The sequence below is a fragment of the Lactuca serriola genome, chromosome 5 (assembly GCF_051521515.1).
Source record: "Lactuca serriola cultivar US96UC23 chromosome 5, Lser_US96UC23_V15, whole genome shotgun sequence".
Lineage (NCBI taxonomy): Eukaryota > Viridiplantae > Streptophyta > Magnoliopsida > Asterales > Asteraceae > Lactuca > Lactuca serriola.
The window spans coordinates 359,662,049-359,670,682 of record NC_136412.1 but is presented as its reverse complement, the minus strand read 5'-3'; positions in this window follow the sequence as shown (position 1 = coordinate 359,670,682).

Here is an 8,634-nt window from a genome sequence, read left to right as displayed (position 1 = left end):
AAATGAAGGAATGGAAGAGTTGCTGCTGCTGGAAAGGATTGCAACCACGTAGAAGGGGAGGAGTCCAGCTAATGACTCCCTAAAAAGAAGCGCTTCTCGGGAGGCAACCCGAGTTTCAAGTTTGAATTTTCTTTCCTTTTCTTTATTTTCATTTTTTTTTCTTTTCTTCATCTATTCTTGAGAACATAACTGCTTGAGGACAAGCAATGCCTAAAGTGTGGGGTGGATGGTTTAAAAAATGAGAAAATACATAAATTTTTCAAAATTGTCACAAATTTTTTCAATCGTCAAGGTTTACTCGCTGAGTAGGCACGTATACTCGGCGAGTACCTGCCCGAGTAACCCGAAAAAACGTGTAACTGCATATGTACTTGGCGAGTAGGTCCTTTCTACTCGGCAAGTAGCCGATTTACACGGGTGAAATATAAGTCTGTAAAAAAGAGGGTTTTTCACCCATTTCACCTCATACTCGCCGTGCGCAGCAAATCCTCGAGCAGCCCAGGCGATTTTCGCGATTTCGTCCAATCTCTCCGATTTTCTACTCGATTCTCGTCATTCAACCAAAAAGGAACAATGTTCAGAAGGGGGCAGTCTTCGCGTGGGGGAGCCAAAGTGATGTCCCGTGGCTTTCTTTTCAACACATAACTTTTAAGTCATCCCAAACAAGGGCCAGAAACAGATTGGAGGCCCTGAAGCAAAAGAAAATTCATCTACCAAACGCGGTTGATTGGGGTTGGCTGGGCAATGTAGGGTTGGAGGAGGAGCTTACAACTTATTTGGTGAAAGAATGCAGTTTGGGGTACACCACCATCACGTGTGATGGGTGGTTACAATTGTTCAAAATTCAGGAGTCCGTGTATGTTGAGTTGTGCTGGGAGTTTTTCGCTACCATCTCATTCTGAGGTGGTAGTGAGTACTACAATCCCAACATAATCTCTTTTTCTTTGGGTGGAGAGCTGCGAAAATGCAGCATTACTGAGTTCTCTTGGAGGTTGGGACTCTATGATCAGAGCATGATGCTGACGGAAGATTTTGAAGCATTCTTGGAAAATTGCCACAAAGAACTCCCCGAGGCAGTGGTGTCCTCAACATGGTGGAACACGATCGCCAACCGAGTTTATATCCCTTCCACCGCCCAAGAAGGCTACATATGCTCACCAATCCACCGCCTCATTCACCGATTTGTTGCCAGCACCATCAACCAGAGGAAGGATTGGGACAAGGTCCCAACCCTTGACATCTTCTATTTATGGAGTATCATTACTCCCGAAGCCTTTTGCAACCTCCCCTACTGCATTGCCAAATTCCTTGCCGAAGGGGCGGTCAAGGAGAAAATCAATTCAAAAATCAATGGAGGCATGTTAATCACTCGATTGGCCAAGTCATTTGGGGTTCTAGATCTGCCCCAAGCTCGGGCACTCACGGTTATCCACCCTCCACCATTTAACACAACATTATACCGGAGGGCGAGGATAGTCAAGAAGTTTGGCAATTCCTTCACTATTCCACATGAAGACGAGCCGGCGATTCCGGAGGAGCCGGGGAGGCGGGTCAGACAGCGTAGTGAGCGGGTGCGAGAAGACCCACCGGTTATTCCGGTGGAGGAGGACAATGACGGATGGAACCAATTAGAGTACCGCCGCTACTTAAATGACATTGGGCAAGGGGTGAACTATAATAACCAATCTTTTGAATATCTTTTTCAACAAATGAATATTGCCCCAAGACCCGGTCCCGGATATCCATATATTATGGATTGGGATGAGCGAATAAGGAGGAGAGCCGGAGAAGGAGGAAGTGGCACGGGAGGAGCCGATATGGAGGATGAATGATGAAGAATTGTTTTCTTTTATGTTTTTATGTTTGTGATGTTTTGGTTATGTTTTGGACAAATGTTAAAACACTTGGATGATGCTTGTTTTTGTGGGTTGATTATTATTGTCACTTTTAGTTGTTTAATTTTTCAGGATAGAAGATTAGGAGGCATGCTAATTTGTGAGGGTCAAGAAGGGATTAAGAGATTTTCAAGGAAAAAAAATATATGGAGTTTTGTCCCTAGGATTGAGTCCGTGAAAGTTGAGAGAAATGGAGTGTGTTATTACTGAAGTAAATTAGAAGAGTGGTCAGTTTGCATTTCCAAGTTCAGAACCAGAGTCAAATGGAGCATTAGTTATATTAATTTTGAAACTGACAGCTCTACTCGCCGAGTGCACAAACTCTACTCGGCGAGTACATGAGCTATTGCACGATATCGTTCTAAGACAAGAGCTACTCGCCGAGTAGACTGCCAATTTTTGAATTCCAGAACTGCTTTGGGCACTTTCACTGCAACATTTACCCACTTTTTGGGAGGAATTACCACTGGAAGATTTTCTTAAGAAGCTTGTTCCGTGAAATTTTTCTAAGCTATCAACCACACGAGACGCATGACACCCGACCCATGGATGAGTTGTTCCCATGGCTAAAGTCAAGAGAAGAAGGAGCTAAAGAAGAGAGTATCAACCTATCGACTACTACCCCAGGGGAGTTTGTTCCAATTCCCTCTATATATTTGCATAGTATGCAATGAGGGCATTGCATAAAATAAGTATGGGGTAGGGGGTTGGTCACATATTAGAAAACTTAGAATCTTAATTTAGGCTAATTTTAAAAAAATTGTTGCATACCAAAAATATTACTTAGGATTTAATTTAGAAAATTTTGGTAAAAGTAAAAATAGGATTCCATGTTAGAATTGTGTTGATAATTGCATTAAAACCCAAATGTTTAGTTGAGCCTATACACGTTCTAGTGCATTTGTGGCTTCCTTATTCCAGTGAAATCATGGGACAAAAACACGACCTCGCTCAGCCCGAGGGATGCAATATGTTTAGCAGCCTAAACCTGAAATGTATCCAGGAAAATTGTTATCGTTAGCCAATAAAGGTTGAGATTGAGCGCCCTTGCTTAAGCATGTAGGGATTTGAGTGAAAAAAGTGAGGTACATGTTTAAATAATAATAAAAAAATAAGAGAGAATTACAAGAAAAGTTGAAGAATTTTTTGAGCATCAAAAATAAAGTGAAGATCAAAAGATCAAAATTCCGGAAATTCAAAAAGTTGAAGATACCAAAAATCAAACAATAAAGGTGGTAAATTCAAAGAGATCAAAGATCAAATTACCAAAGGAAGTGAAGAATTCCAAAAGAGCTCCATAGTGGTATCGAAAAGTTGTAATTCTAGATTATGTATGCTTAGGTTGCTCAATTAAAAATACCTTGAGGGTAAGAGGTTTTCTGCGGATGGATTCGGAGGGTTGCATAAAATGAGCATAGTTCGGGGTGAGTGGGCGAATGTTTATGAGGATTGTGAGTATTTGGAGTATGGGGGTCCTTAGGAAAAATTTTAGACACAAATGCATGCGTTGCGGTTTTGGCATAATGGCTGGGTTAGATTGGAGTTGTCATATGTGATTTTAATATGTATAAAATTTAGTTTTGCTTGGGGGCAAGCAAAAGTCAAGTGTGGGGTAATTTGATATGTGCATAATTAGTTAGTTATTTAGTATACATTTTTATTCATTTTTAACTAATTATGTGAATAATATGGACAAAAGGTACTTAATATTGTTTAAATTTTGTTTTCAGTCCAAAAGACATGCTTGGGAGTAAAGGGGAACAAGGGAAAGCAATTGAAGACCAAAGAATGAAGATTGAGGAACAAAAGTCCATCTACTCGGCGAGTCCAGCTGAATATTCCAGAAGATAGCCACGACTCCTGATTTAAGACGGATAACAACGAGTCTACTCGGCGAGTTGGGTCTGCTACTCGCCGAGTACCCCCTGTTTTGAGATATCTATAAAAATCAAACCTTTATTCGATGGAACGACATTTCTGGCGATTTTTGAAGATCCTTCTGCGATTGAGAGCCCTGGAGGACGCTGAGGAATTCTAATCTCCAACCTTTTGAAGAATATAAGCAACTAGGTTAATCATTCCACTTAGCTTTAGGATTCGAGTATGTTTAATCTAGTTAAACTTGTTTTCGTGTGTGATTTTACTGCAACTATGAGCTAATTTCGTTTTTGTTTCTGTTTGGGGAACACCAAGGAACTCCTATGGTTTAATTCTTAGTTTTTGATTAATTGTTTATTGGTGATCTATTAAATTAAGTTTGTTAAAGACCCTTATGCATTAATCACGATTATTTTCTGTTAATTGGAAGACAATTAAGCTGCATGAACATCTCTTAGTTGTTAACCTCGTATGTCTATGTGAACACTAATTCATATGCTTAGGAATAATGATTATGAAACTAAGATTAATAAGACAATAATTAGATTAATGTGTGAGCTTGTTTGAGAAACCATCAAACAAGAGGTTAATTGAACCACTAAATTGATTAACCACTACAAATCTTATTTAATCCAAATCATTAATCTAGGGAATTAATTAGTTTAAACACTTGATCACCGCTTAAATTAGTTAATTGTCTAAGGGTTAGGAGTAATGAACATGAACCTAACCACTATAATTGGTAGCCAATAACAATTGATCTATCATAAATACAAATAACCATAGGAGTGAATTGGTTGAACCTAAATAGAAACATCTTTATCAAATTTGGTGAATTAGTTGTTTGCTTTAGTCATTTAGTTAATTAAGTGTTGATTAAGTTTCTAGTCTTGTAAAACTAGAAGAAAAACCTTTTACTTTCATTAATTTTTTTAGTTAAAATTAGTTATTAGTTTAATTTTCCGTTCCCTGAGTTCGATACCTTACTTACTAAACTATACCACTAAAAGACAGGTTCAATGCCTTTGTGTGCTAAATTTATTAATAAAAGTAGGGATAAACAAGTGCATTTTACACACATCACATTTATAGTTTGTATATCTTATGTGGTTCGATATACTTATGTGACAACCTGAAGTTCATTCTGTTATTGTAACCCGTTCCGTTAATAAATTCATTGTTTTCGAGTTGTTTCCGTTTCGTTATTAAATTAAGTCATTAAATTTGGGTCATTTATTATGACTTAATGGGTGTCCAAACATATTAGAAACTCATGATAACACCCCAATTTAATAATTGGAAAATTTTTAGTTTCAACTATATCGACTTACGACAACTTAATCGGGTGCGACCAAAAACCTCGTCTAACGTCAGTATCGGGTAGAATTCCACCGGGTCATAAACTCAACCCCTATATAAGGGATTGAGTGACATAATTTTGAAGCTTTTTCTCTCTCTTAAAATCACTCTCTCTCACTACTCTCTCTCTAGAACTCGAGATTGATCCAAAAACCCCCCTTTCAAGCCTCAATTTGGTAAGCAATCTATCCTAACTTATTGTCTAACTTGATTGGTATGCAAATTCATGTTTGAATCATCCAAAAACACGCATGAACATGTGTTTACGGTTTGGGGACCCTCCCAAAACCGTGAACACCCCTAAAGAGGGTTTTGAAGCCCCAAAACCCCTCCAAACCACTTCTAGTGCTTAGATATGGCTTAGAAACTTGCATGCATGAGCTTAGGACCCCAAAACCGCACCATTTGAGGTATGTACATGATTTTATGGCCCAAGAACATGCTTGGACCATAAACCCTCATTCATGGACCATAAACACCTTTTTAAGGTGTTAAATTGCCCTTAAACACTTCCAAAAGCCTCCATGAACTTCCATGAGTGCATAGAACCTTATAATCCATCAATAAATGCACCAAAACATAATCAAATGGGAAAAACTTGAGTTTACGGCCCAAGAACATTCTTGGACTGTAAACACACCTCCTTAGACCATAAACTCCTCCAATGGGTGTTAAAGTGCCTTTAACGCCTTGTATGGCTTGGAATTGGACCTAGAACTTTGTATGCTTAACCTACAACCACTAAAACCCATGAATCATGGAAAAACATGAGTTTACGGTTGTAAACTCATGTGTTTAAGGTAGTAAACTCCCAAGAACATCTTCATAGACTATAAACTACTTTTCCAAGGTCAATTCAAGTCCCAATCACTTCCTAAGCCATGGAATCAACCCTAGAACCTTCCTATGTGCATTGTAATTTACCTAGGACCACCAAAACACCTTAAGACATGACACCTAAGATTTTATGGCCGTAAAATCATAGTTTACTGCTGTAAACTCCTCAAATGGTCCTTAGGATGTTCAAATCTCATTCAAATGCATTGAAACCAAGCCTAGCATCAACCTTCATGAGTGATAAGGCTATTTAGCAACCAAGAACACCCCCACCATGAGTTTACGGCCGTAAACTCATGGGGAGTGGGTCATTTGGACCGTAAACTCCTAAAGGAGTTTACTCTTGAAGATTAAACTCCATATCCAAGCCATACTCATCCGTAGATGTTACCCGGGTCACTCCAAACACTTGAATTGAAGTGTTTTCGCGTCTAGAAGTGTTTACTCTTATCTAATTAGTGGTTTGAAGTCTAATTAGATACAATTGTGTATCATTTCATATTACATAGGAACCTCACGCGTTATCAAGCCCCGATCTGACACTTAGCATCCTAGACGACACGTTCCTCGACTGGTGAGTTCATACCCCTACCCTTTTTCAGTGTTTTTCAATGTTTTCAGGGGAGAATACAAGCAAAAGTACAAGAATATCTTGTACTTAAACTAGTTATTACATTTAAAATGTTTGATAATCACATGCTTTTAACATTGGAAAACAATATTAACCAAACGTTAAACCTGTACAGTCAGTTTTCAAGCTATTTGTGAAACTCTTAATAAACTGTTATGTTTTATATTTCACAAATGAATAGTTCCATATCATTATTGTTAAAAGCAGCATATTGGTACATTTGATTTGTCCTCGGTAACACTCCATAGAGATACGCGAGTGGAGGATTCACTGTTTGTAACAAATTTTATGTATTATTACTAGTAAATTTGTTATTCCTATAAATTGGAGACACGTGCTCGGAAACACTCCACAGAGATACGCGAGTGGAGGACCGCCCCCGTAACCAGAATCTCTTAGATAGGGAGCGTGACTTGAGTGTATAGATCTATACGGGGCTGACTACCCCACACCTGGCTGCTAGCTACATCTGAACCGTAAGGTTCAAGGGTGACGAAAGTCATAAAGTGATGTGGACTACTTATTGCCATATCTAGTCTATCGTATGGTTACGGAACTCGCAATTTGGATAACAGAGATTTACTTGTTAGTAATAATGGGTTAGTGACTAGTTTACTTTATACTTATTAGTTTTATATACATGATAAAACTAATACACTTCACATGGATAACCAGGTTTTTCAGAATACATCTTTTACATTACATTTCAGTTCGGTAACCAACTTTTAGGGAAATATGGGATTTCCCTGGGATAACAGTTGTTCATAACCAGATTTGTGTAACAAAACAGATAACCAAACTTTACATATAAGAAAATATGGGATTTTCTTGGATTCGAAACTTTTTCAGAAACAGAAAGGAAACTTGTTCATTTTTCAAAAAACAAAACCGCTTATGAACTCACCAGCTTTATGCTGATTTTCAAACTGCTTGTATTCTCAGGTCTGCATTAGACAGGTACCCTCAGAAACTCTTTTGGCGAAGATGGAGTTTGTAGAAGACACGTCTTTACTTTTGTTCATATATACATATGTATAACACTTTTAACTTTTTACTTTCAAACAAATGTAAATTCTAATATGTAATGTAATGGCTGTTTACTTTGATTACTATATACATTGGTTATGATACTTAACATGAAGTCACCTCCGCCTGGGAACGTTTCCGCCCTGGGTTTCGGGGTGTGACAACTTAGTTCACTATAAAAAATGCTCTGATACCAATCTGTCACACCCCCAAACCAAGGATGGCGGAAACGATCGAGGGTGGAGGACTTCATGTATAGTATCACAAAAACGAATATAATAGTGCTCAAAGTAAATACAACCATCATAAATATAATTGAAAAAGTTACATCATAGTAAGTTTACATGTTTCAAAATCAATTACATTTTGATGACAAAATGAATTGTTTGACGATTTATCGTCCCATCCTCAAAATGCTGTTGGTTTTCCTATTTCACTGATTTCCTGAGAATACAAGTAGTTTTGAAAAAGTGTCAACGATTAAGCTGGTGAGTTCATACCCCTATCTTTTCATGTTTTCTTAAGTTTTAAGGGGGGGAATACAAGTTAAAACACCAAGAACACAACTAAACTTTTCCAACAGCTTTCATCAAGAAAGTTTAACTCCATTCACAGACTATTTTGGTCAACTTAAACATTTTAGTTTTCAAAACTGTATTAGATGCAAATAATAAAAGTTTATACCTTTAAAATTACTACTTGAACATCTCCATAAGATTTTTCTACGATTTATGGTGATTTTTACAAAACAGCCTATCATTTCAAGAACAAATTCGGACCAGTCCGTGAATATGGACATTTTAACCCAAGTTAAAGACTTACAAAAATAATAATAAAAATCATGGATAAACTAGACATATTTTATGAACTCACAGAATTTACGGATTCAGTTTTTGAAATCGTATGATTTTTATATAATTTTTCTAAAACAGTGCAGAAAGGTTAAAAACTAGTTAACAACTTATAACTTTCATAACACTTTGTATTATGTTGAGCAAAGTGTATAAC